General features: G+C 39.3%; 1 long non-coding RNA gene across 1 annotated transcript; it reads left to right on the top strand.

Moving 5' to 3' along the window:
• The first annotated feature begins 2,568 nt into the window (after positions 1-2,568).
• On the top strand, positions 2,569-3,729 carry LOC141727127 (uncharacterized). Its single transcript, XR_012578182.1, has 2 exons — positions 2,569-2,818; positions 3,094-3,729. It is a non-coding gene; the product is annotated as an uncharacterized LOC141727127 (long non-coding RNA).
• The last annotated feature ends 8,557 nt before the right edge of the window (positions 3,730-12,286 follow it).

Below are 12,286 nucleotides of genomic sequence, written 5' to 3' on the forward strand. Positions count from 1 at the left end.
GGACACAAAAAAAATTTCTTGGAGAAAAGGAAACTCAATAAGAAAAGAAAAACCCAACAAGATGGTACACATATTTATAACCAGATAACAAGATGTATTATAGAATGCGTTACAGTTTCACAAACAATCAATACAAAATATTGGATATAAAATTACTTTTTGATTACCACTGTGAAAACACAAGCTTCTCAAGTCATTCCCCACACTACTATTGATTTTATTCTACTTTTTCTATCGCATTTTAAAACATTTCACATTCATTCCTAAGACTCCATTCTGTTGATAAATGCTAAGTGAATGCACAAAGGAAAACAGAAAAGATTAAATGGTGGAGAGGTATGAATATTATTTTTCATAGTTTAATCTCTGCTCTTTCTAACACAGCTTGTTTAAGTCTGAAATACATTTTCCTAGTTACACTACACAGAGGAGCAACCAGAATTTTCCTAACCTTTTAACCCCTTCCCCCATTTAATGCTTTTAGCCTTTACCACTCCGCAGCAGCTTTCTATCATGTGGCACTTTGCTTCCTGCCAGTTCCCATGGCAATGGTCAGGTCATGTGTCAAATGAAAGAGTGATATACTATAGGCATATCTCAAAGCTGGTAAGTGGGTTCTTTTATTTTTCATTTGTCAATTTTTCAAATACTCAGCAACAAGCACAGAACTTCTGCCTCTTTTCTTCTCCTGTGACGTGAAGTAGAAATGTGAGGACAAGGACAAAGAGTTAGGAATTTTTTTTTTCTGTTGCATTAACTTATTCCTCAATGAACTTAGGTATAAATGTATAAAGAGTTACTTTAAATACAGGGAGTGGTACAAATTTCTCTCAATTCCTACCTGTTGGAGAGACCAGTGTGTGCATGTTGTTATATTTTTATTATTTTGAACATGTCACTGTTTCTAGTCTGTTGCAGTTCTGGTTTTCACCTTGATGAACACATCTATTTCTCACAATGAATTAACTGAATGCTTAAAAATCATTAAAGGATATTCATATTAGTTAGCACAGCATTGGAAATCTCTCTTGGAATGGAAGAGAATTACTGTTTATCAAACATCAGCACAATGTCCAGGCTAACAGTGAAGAACTACTACACACATTTAGAAGTTGAAGGGAATAGTTCTTTTTAACAGACTGCAGTTCTCTAAAAAGCACCTATGCCATAACTCTAAGAAAGAAAATTAATTACACAATTATGAAAATGGAAAAAAAACCCATTAGTTTCAGGAGTGATGAGAAACAGAGGATGCATAAGAAAGCCATCTTGAACACATGCCCTTATCAAGATTTTGATGAAAACTTGATCAAAACAGCAATGTATGTAAAAACTCTTCTATTAAAAAAAAAAACAAACATTTTTTTTCTACCCAGACATTAAATGTACAACGAGCACTGAACATCATGATATCCTACACTGGACACAAGTGTCAAAATGACATTGCTAAGACAATTTCAAATAACATCCAACCATAAAAAAAGATGTCAAAAATGTTGGGTGCTTGAAAAACAATATAATCATCAAAGTTTGATGTTGACATTCAAATAGGAGTCTATAGTGCAGAATAATAAATAAGAATAGTAATCTGGCCATCAGTTTGCTGGATTTTGACTCTGGAAATTTCTCATATTTCTCAGCTATGTGGTAGAGGTATTTACAGAAAACAAAGTCTTAAATTAGAAATGAGAGCATTTGTGGTCTATAATAAATACCAAAGGTTGATGCAGGCATAAATGAAATTGCAGTTGTCTCTTGTACTTAAAGAGCAAATGTGACCATAAAAAAAGTTTTCTTATATGGTAAATAAACAATATGTTCATTTTTACCTTAGTTATCATAGCAAAATTACTCTAAAATAATGTCAGATTGTTGGTTTTTGTTTAACTGTAGCTGCAGCCCTTATTAAAAAGAATCAACATTTTTATTTGAATAGCATGATTTAAGTAATACTGGCAGAGTTCACCACATCTGGATCATTGTCATGGTTTGAGCCTGGCACAGAGCCAGTGCCCCCATGAAAATGCCCTCGCCCTGGTGTCTGCTGTGAGATGTGACCAGGAATAAGCAAAACAGGCTCCAGCTTAAACATAAAGAACACTTTATTACCTAATCTACAGGAAAATAGGAAGAAACTATAAGGAAAAGAAAAAAAATTGAAAACCTTACAAAAAACACTTTCCTCCTCCCCACCACCAGAATTTCCCAATCACATATATTCTCCCAAATCACCAACTGCCCAGCCTGGCACCACCCTTTAGTCTACTCAAACTTCAGTCCATGAAGAGGAGAGGAGTCCTTCTTGTTCCATAGGCTTCCCCTGGAAACACACTGAAACCTCTGTGCTTCCAATGTCACTCGGCACCGCCCGGAAAAAGTCCTTTTGCCGCTTGTGACATCTTCCTTCCATGCTCAGTGCTCTCACCACTGTGCATGGACCAGAGCTGCCTCTAGGGCTGTCTTTTAAGGATGCCTGGTCTCACTCCAAAAAGGCACAGTCTCTGCTTTGGGACATCTGTCCCCCCCATATTTTTCCAACCCCCTGGGGCTGAGGGGTCCTGTCATGGTTTGACCCGGAAACAGGATTTCTGGGATGCTGTGTGGATGGGGCCAATGAGTGCTCAGATTTGAATATTGCCATCTGGCCCAACCACTGGGCAATGGGATCCACCTCTGAGAACACAGGGTAAAAGCAGGGCTCTCCCCCTGGCAGTTTCTCTTTGGATTTCTGGCGGTGGAGGAGTTGAGTCTCTCCCCCAGCCCAGTTTGCTGGCTGGGCTGGGGGAGGGGAAAAGCCATGCGGCCCGGCCCGGGAGAGGTAGGCCTGCCCCCTGTGCCCCCCCCCCCCCCCCAAGGGTGGAAGGAAGAAGTAAAGAAATGCCGGGAAGCAATGGGCAGCCTGTCCCCCCCCCCCCCCCACCTTGGAGACAGACAGAGAGAGTGCAGCCGGTGTTTGTGTGCCGTTACCTTGAAAGCAGTAAACATGTGCTGGCAGCAGGCAGCCCGGCTGAGGAGATGGTGGGGGGGTGCAGCCAGGAGTCCAGCTGCTTGGAGGAGTTTTTAACCCTTTTTTGGACAATGAAAACTTCACAGAACATTAACCCTTCCTAGACGAGATGATAAGAGTGGAGGAGGACGAAGGAAATGAGCGAGTGATGAAAGTCTGGACCAGAGAGAGAGAGAGAGTGAGAGATGTTAGAAAGATGGAGAAGAGGGAGTGGCATTTTATGCTGGACTCATTTGTGTAGCCATGGACAGAGCTATGTTTCCCTGGAATACAGAGACTGAGTCCAGGGGGAGAAATGTCCCAGAACCAAAGAAGATTCAGTGTGGGTACCCCTCAGCCCCAGGGGGTATATAAAATATGGGGGGGACAGATGTCCCAGAGGTGAGAGATTGAGCTTTTCTGGAACTGGACACAGCCTCCTTAAAAGGACAACCCTGGAAGCAGCCCTGATTCTGGTCCGGTGGTGAGAGCACCGGAACAAGGACATGGAAGGACTCCCTCTCCTCTTGAGGAACTGAAGTTGAGCATTCTAAAGGGTGGTGCTGGACCCAGAATTGATTTTGGATTGTATTGTATTGGGAATTTGGGGGGGAGGAGGAGGAGGAGAGTGTTTTTGTGAGGTTTCATTTTCCTTGTGTTTTTTTCTTTTCTTTTTCTTCCTTTTGTGTGTAGTTTAGTAATTGTTTTTGTAGTTTAGTTAATAAACTTTTCTTTTTTTTCAAGTGAGAGCCTGCTTTGTTTATTCCTGGTCAAAATCTCACAGCAGACACCAGAGAAGGTGCATTTTCATGAGGGCATTTGGCCTTGTGCCAATGTCAAACCAGAACAGGTCCCCACAATGAACCCTCCTGGTTCTGAGGCACTGCCTCCCCCTAAGTGCAGTCTGTGTGTCACAGGAACAAACTGAGTCCATGGCCACAAGAAAAGTCCAGCCAAAAGGCAACTCCAATCATCTCTCACCACTCAATCATCTCCACATCTTTCGGGCCAGGTCCTTGTCTCATCTCATCTCCTATTGCCCTTCTTATTCAGCTCCGAAGGGGATCAGCATTTTTGCAAGGCCCCAGTCATGAAAGAAGGGGGTTAAAACTTCCAGTCTCTGTCTGTCCCGGAGCACTCAGGTACTCCCACGCGTGCTGCTGCTGCTCCGGCCGGCCCTTCTCCTCCTGGGCCGGCTGCTATCACATTCAGGCGCCGGCTCTCCCTCTCTCTCTCTCCTGGGGGGAGTGTTGCTGTCCGATGTCTCTTGGGGCTGCTCCTCCACCCTTCCATCCTCGAGGGCCTTCTCACCCCCCATCTCCGTCCAGGCCAGGCCTACCGAATGGCTGCCCCTCCCCCACCCAGCAGCAGCGGCCGGACAGGGGAGGGAGATCCGACCTCTTCGCCTCGATGTCCCAAGAGAACCTGCCAGGGCTGAAGCTCTGCTTTTAACCCCTGTGTATTCTCGGAGGTGTGTCCAAACCGCACTGGTCACACCAGGTGCCAATATCAAACTCCAAGCATCCATTGGTTTGACCACAGCCTCCCAGAATTCCCACTTCTTCCTGGTCAAACCACCACAATTATATTAGTGGATTTCCCCTTTGTAAGAAGGGCACAGTGTGCCAATGGATTACCATATTATCTTTGTTGTTTATATTATATTACATCTTTTTAGAAAGGTTATTCAAGAATTACTTCATGAATTAACAACTTTCAACAGTACAATAATTAGGTACTATAACAGGCATTAACATCCCCTCACCCTGAAGCCATTTAATAAACAGAAAAAGAACAACAAACACAAAAAGCCCACATTCTTTTGATGTTTAAGAAAACATTGAAAAGCGCTGAATCTAATTGTTGTCTTCATTAGGGGATTTGTTTGTTTATTTGTTTAATCTCAGGCAATATCTGCTTTTCCTCATCAGTTATTAGACTGGAGTCATGTCTTTATAAAACATGTTGTTAATCAGAGATTATACAGATAACACAGTGGTAGACATATTAGTGCATTCAGCCATATATGCATAACAGCTAAGTCATGGAATTTGGAAAATTCAATTTCTTAAAAAAATTAGAATTCATTCTACTGTAAAAAACTTTCTACATTATTCTCTTGACCTCTTGTAAAAATCTGATGCTCAGTGAGATTTTTGACTGGGTAAACTTCCTAGTCATAGCACAACATACTGAATGCACTTGTATGTTTCTCATTTCTAAGTAGTGATTTATTCAAAATGTCTTTAAAGAGAAAGAAATTAACTCAACTCATGCACTGATAATTGTTTCACATGCTGTATTTTCATACAGGTATTTAACATACTTATGAATTGCAGCAAATAAAAGTCAGAGATGAAATCAGAGATACATTAAAAAAATCACTTATTGTAAGCTTTGAAAGCTTTAATTCACCATTTAGAATGTTGAATTTCAGATCTGTAAGAACCGAAAGTATGTTTTCATTCTGTCTGGAAGTGAAAAAATACTCAATTTTTTGACTCCAAGATTGAATCCTTAATTGTCATCATTGTCTTGATCACCCATGCAAGATTACCATTAAACTTTGTCAAAGGCGCAGTCTGTTTGGTGTTGACTTGTATTGGAATTTTCTCTCATCTGATCTCTCTCCCACACTAATAATCCACAGTAATTTTCAGAATAAGTTTAAGTCTGTTTATAGATAATAAAGAATCACACATGTTACAAAAAATAAAATATTCTTCACTGTTTTCATTTCAGTTTAATTTTTCTAATCAGTACTTATTAATTATGGACTATGTAACCAAATATATTTTTTCAGAAGAAAATAATACTTTACATAGATTTTTAAAGTGTCTGATTTTTTCTTCTAGCTTTCAACTACACCTTTACTATGAACAGTTTGCCACTCCAATTGAAAAAAGGGAGTGTTGTACTTGACAGTGATGAGAAACACATTTTCTAAAATATTAAAACATTCCCCCGCAGTGTAACTGCATCACCAGAACAGATGATGTAACTAGTTTTATTAAAATGAGTAGATGTTTTCACATAAAAGGTTTTCATTCCTAACCTTGTCATATCTGATTTTTTGAGGGGCATGGGCAGATGGAGATAAGACATAAGAGAATAATGTCTGGATACTGTGATAACAAGGTTTGTTGCAAGGGGTTGAAATAGCCTCCATTTTCTCATCTCATCTCAGTGAAAACTGAGGGAAAGTGTGATTAGAGTCCTCAACTCAGGAGGTGAGCTGCCTCAAGGCCAAGAAGAATCACTTGTCCCCCATGATCACTGAGCATGCAATGAAAGGCAACATTAAATTTAGAGGTTTAAATTGCTCCAGGTGAGGTTAGAGTGGATATACAGAAAACTTTATGAATAGCATGAGTTAAGGACAGGATATTTCACAGCCTACCATGCACAACTGTTCAGTCTCATCCCTGGAAATTTTATGTGTAGCCTAGCAGCTCTCCAAAATGTTGTCTTTGTTCTTTTCTGCTGGAAGTCGAATGAAATAGGTGTTATCCTTCTTTTTGATCAGAACACCACGAGGCCCTGTATGTTCTGAAGTAAGGGAGGGAAAATTGCCACTGATTTTTGGAATGCTGGGATTCACTATTATACCTTTTCCATACTAAGAAGAGATATTGAATTATATGTTAATGTAAAGCTGAACATAAGGTATTCATTACTACTGTACCTCTAATAAACTGGGTTTTAGCATCAGACAGCATCATGACTTATCTATTTTTACTATTAATAACAGATACTTTTGTCATTCTTGTTCATATTCAGTGGTGTTCTGTAAGATTTTTTTCATTTTCTTTGGAAAGCTGGAGACAGACACAAATTCCCAGTATAACAGCTGTGCTATCTGGCAGCTGATGTAGTAGCATTATAGTTCAGTATTAACTTCATTCATATTTTATACATCATCTGCCACTGTAAATCAGGAGTGGGATCTTATTATGAAAAATCTTGCTTATTTTTTTCACAATCCTTATTTATAGTTGTTTACATTTTTAAGCAAACACAACGATGAAAATATTTAGGTCCTTTGTAATTATAGTATCTTTAATAGGTGAAATTATAGCATCTATAATAGTAAAACAGTAGAAATTAATAAATTAACATTTTGAGTACAGTAAATCTACAATTGAAAGACCATGTGTTAAAACATTAAATAAATACTTTAAAAACATCTAGTAAGGAAATATTCACAGCCTTCTCTCCCTCTCCTTTGTAATAAAATCTGAGGGTATTAGTCACCTTTTGAATGGCTACTGGTTCCAATAACTGATCAAAAGTTGAGAAAGGGAAATATATGTTATTTTCTGATTTAAAGTGCCAGATGATGGACCAGAAGCATCCAGTAACAGACTTAAAAGTTAGAATCAAATCAAAGTGCTTATCACATCCAGTGAAACACAAGTCCTCTGTGTCACTGATCACATCACTGTGCTGCTTCTCAGTGTCAGGTTAAAAGTCCTGTTAGAGAAGATCCAGTCACAGTGAAGACATGGATAAAGTAATGAAACTAGAATAACAGCATGCTTATAAATAGGACAGATTTGTAGTTTGCATACATGGATGGATCTGTGGGACACTCTCATATATCCATGATAGAGCTTGCTTCTCCTGTCTTGCTTTATTTCTATCATTTTCCACTTGGATTCTAATTTTCTAGCCTTGAGTGCTGAGGTCTATCCACATGTTTAATGAAATCCGCTAAAAATTTCCAAATCTCCTCAAGTAAGCAGCCCTGCCACAGAGTTCAGTTCTCTCTCCCTCAGCTTTACTGGATGCAAAATATGATTTGTACTCTGACAGAGCAAGCATTTGCTTTATCAGAAAACATGTTAGTGTGGGTATGTCTCAGCATAATGTGCAGGAGCATCTGAGATTATGACTAATTTGTTCTGCTATTAAGTGAAAGATAAATTTGTTTCAGTACATAGATATGGAACATCATGTTTCCTAGGAAATACTTGTTGTCTCATCCTAAGTCTGTGACAGTCTGGGAGCTTTCAGTGCATAAAATTATATTTAGGGGAAAGACTGGGCTTCACACAGGGAGGATAAAATTGTGATAAACAGGAATTCCCTAAGAACATTACAAGAGTTCAGTGCCATAAACTCACATAAGTTTTACAGTCTTTACTTTTGCCTTATCCCTTCTTACTCTGGTATACAGAGGTAATGGAATTGGAAGATGATCAATGCTTGCTTGTGAAGTTGCTTTGATTAAAGCACACAGAAACACGGAATGGGTGGATGAGCAAGAAGCTTCTGGCAAAAACAGAAGAAACAAGTTTATGAAGTATGGAAAAAGGAAGGAACAAAGGAACATTGCCAAAGTATGCAGAGATGTGACAGATATGGCTAAGTCCTTTTGGAATGAAATCTTACAAAGGATATCAACAACAAGAAAAGGCCTCTTCAAAAGCACTGGCAGCAAGACTAGGGAAAATGTGGGTCCACTGCTGCACTGGGTGGATTTCCTGGTGTTGAAGAAAAGGTAGAGTTACCGAATGCCTTCTTTGTATTGGTCTTTACTGAGAGGGCAGATGCAGACACTTTTCACTGGTGCCCAGTAAAAGGACAAATAGTTAAGGACACAAATTAAAGCACAGAATATGAGTATCTGAACATGAAGAAGAGCTTCTTTACTGTGAGGATGACCTCAAACAACCCTGCAACAGGCTGCCCAGAGATCTTGTGGAGTTCACTTGTTGCAAGATGTTCAAAACATACTTGAATAAGATCCTGTGCAGTTTGCTCCAGGTGAAGGTGCTCTAGCCAGGTGGGAAGGACTGGATGATCTTCAGAGGACATTTCCAACCCCAGCCATTACCATTCTGTGGTTCTGTGATTCTTTGGTCTTTAAAATGCAATTGGACATGTATGTAAATAGCAATGCACTTTACATCTGCCAGTCCCATATTCAATGGACATATTAAATAATAAGCCACCAAATGAAAGCCCCAATAGAATGTCTGCATTCCCAACCTCTGGCCTGGAATAACAGGACCCAAGAGAATGGCTGGGCACAGGAAGAGGCCCCCCAGGGAAGTGATCCCAGCACCAAGCATGACAAAGCTCAAGAAGTGTTTGAACAATGTTCTCAGGGTCATACAGGGACTTTTGGTTTTGTCTTGCGCAGAACCAGGAGCTGAACTCAATTTCCCTTGTGAGTCCCTTCCAACTCAGGATATTCTGTGATTCTCTGAGATTTTAAAGCCTGCAGAGTTGTGTTAATTATATACTCGTTTCAATACAAACATTTATTTAGGCTGCTGCACAAGAAAGCTAGTGTGCTGCTGCTGCTGTGTTAAGCTGTAGCTTCCACTGCAGCTTACCTTCCCAAGAGAGTTCACAACCATAAGAAGACTTAGGTCCAAACACCCTGCACAAGCTAAATGAGAAAGTGGAGTTCCAGTGGATAGGATTCAAGGTTACAGATCCCACACAATGTTTTTCAAATGCTGCATTCATCTGCCAGGCAGAAGATGGTCAGGTTTCCACTTGGGACGTACAGATAGTGATACTGGGTCCTGGAGCCCATCAAGACACTTTCATCATGACTGCTGTTCCTACCAGAGACAGTGAGCTACATCTCCAGGAATCCCAGACACCACAGGCAGCTCTTTTCATTTCAGAAACACAGAATTTAGAGTCAGAAAAGAACACATGACATACTTGGTTAAAGGAAGGGTGATTTCAAGAATTAGAGTCCCACTCTAACAATGGGCTAATAATCCTGCTTTCCTCTTACTTTCTGCTGCAATTCTTATTGGGAAGAATAAGATCAGCTAGCACTTGAAAATTTTGCGACCTCATACTGCTGGATTCCTCAATCCAGCCTTTCTCCAATTACTAGAAAATAAGTCTTTATCAGAAAACAGAAAATATTAAAAATAGTACTCAATTTTGCATTTCATCGGGTTACAAAAATATTTTCCAGTTATACATTTTAGGAAGGAAAAAAAATGTTTTTGTCATTGTATTCAATCAAAGGGTTAGCTAGGGTCAGTTTTTGCCATTATAAATCCTATTTTTTCACAATGAAAAATTATCTAATGCACTGAAAACAGGCTAAAGAGCTTTCTAGTTAAAAGATGCCTTACTTGAAACTAACAGTTAACACTTAGTTCATCTGCAATCTACCTGCATATCCAATCAACCTTTCCAAAAAAAGCATGTTTTCTCTATTATTTGATAAGATAGGCAAAGTTAGTAGTCTTTAAATCCTTTTTTTTTCCTAGCAGAATTTGTTAGGACCTTGTAAAACTGTGTCACACCAAAAGACATGCCCATATTTAAGATTTTTCTGATCTCCCAACTTTACTAAACTTTATATTTTATCTACAGTTTCTCTTCCATAATTTTTAATATGCTAAGGAAAAAGATTGTTTTTGGAAGATCAAGGAGTGACATTTGGAAACAAAGTACAATCTGTTGTATGTTTACATTATTGTAATTTGAAGATGTATAAATGCATGTATCAAAATACCTATAAACACATAAATAAATGGTTCATTAGAGAATCCATATACACGTATATTTAATTAAATGCCAATACAATTTCACATACATAAAAATATTCAAATGTTTCAACAGCACAATAGGATTTTCTAAGCCAAATTTTTAACAAACAGGACATGCTATGAGATTGTCATGCATGTATTCATGACAGAAGGACCTATAATAGAAATAATTTCAGGGAAGGAAATGGTCTCTGTAGGACATTAGTTGCTAGACTGCTGCTTTGAACTTCTCCCAGCTACCTTGAATACACAGCTAACCATTGTCCTGCTTGGTTTTTCAGTGTTGCTAGGGTAACAACCCTGCTAGAATTAAGGTACAGCGTGATGTTTTCACATTCTCTAATGCTGAATATTTCACCTACAGGAGATACTGACAGAGCAGCAGATACAGTAAAACCACACCCAAGAGCAATAAAATAAATAATTATTTCCACTGTGGCAGAATGGCACAGAACTGCTTCAGACAGAAGTCCCAGGAGCATTTGTCTTATGGGGATAAACCAGAAATTTCAGGCTAATCTGAAGCACTTGGCATGGTGTGTGGAGCTGCATTTCAGCCCCTGTTCATGGTTCCCTTCTCATCAAAACAAAGATTTGAGGGTGGTGAGTTTGTGTTGCAGCATGAATAGCTGCTAGCCTAGTCCAGGGTAAGGAAGCAAAAAGTGCCTTTGCACAATATCCACGCAAGTTTTATTCAGCCACGTGGTGAGATGTTCAGGTCCCAGCAACCACACCTGGAGGGCTCAAGCTTATCAGTCCCTGAGGGCCTGGAGATGAACCTGGTCCAAAGATAAGGGCCAGCCAGGGGATAGGGAGGGAGCAGCTCAGGGACACAGGAACAGACACAGGAACAGGGTAATGAGCCAATGGAGCCTTAAGAGCTTTTTGAGGTGAGTTTCCTCTGTCTCCCTAAACCAGGGAGTGCCCCCCAGGGTCTCCGCAGGTCTGGAAGCAAACCAAGACCCAAGTCCCCACCTCATTCTCAGCACTGCAATCTAGTGCAGACAAAACACCCACCTGAAGAATGATTTGGGTGCTAATGCTGGGCACTTCACGCTGACTGCAGGGCATTTGACACTTTATCTTCAGCAGCTTCCAAGGGAATATCTGTCAAGATCTAAGAAGAGGAGAATAGGTGAAACCAGGATTTGTAAGCATTGATAAAAATGGAGGGAAAAGATAAGGGGATAATTAATCTGCAGAGAAGAAATCAATAGAACTGTGGAACTATAATTTATAGTGAGGGGAGTAATATAATTTCTTCCAGCTTCCATAACAAAGGAAATATCCCAGACAAACCATGTATATTTTGAGAAGAAAATTAACAGATACCATGATGTTTTATTTCTCATTTTCTTTCTTGTAACTTTCTAAAATCTAAATGATTGGAGATTTTAAAGTACCATGGAGAGATTTTCTTTCAGACTTTTTCAGAAAAATTGAGATATGTATGTATTTCACAAGATTGATGGTAACTTATGTTAAGATTTTTCACAATGATTTGAAAACACTAAACAGTGGTTTTTAGATCCAGTATCAAGAAAGGTGTTGTTACAGCAACTTCTATGAAACAAACCATATATGCAAGACATGGTATAATGAACAGAATTTCAAATAATGACACTTCTCACTGCAAAAATGCTATATGAGGGGAAAACCAGAAGGAAGATGTGAAGCATGTACATAATTTAACTGTCAAAGTATAGGACTTTGGACAAAGGACAATACATCAGTATCATTCTTCACCTGCCAAATTTACTACTTTTTA

The sequence above is a fragment of the Zonotrichia albicollis genome, chromosome Z (assembly GCF_047830755.1).
Source record: "Zonotrichia albicollis isolate bZonAlb1 chromosome Z, bZonAlb1.hap1, whole genome shotgun sequence".
Classification (NCBI taxonomy): domain Eukaryota; kingdom Metazoa; phylum Chordata; class Aves; order Passeriformes; family Passerellidae; genus Zonotrichia; species Zonotrichia albicollis.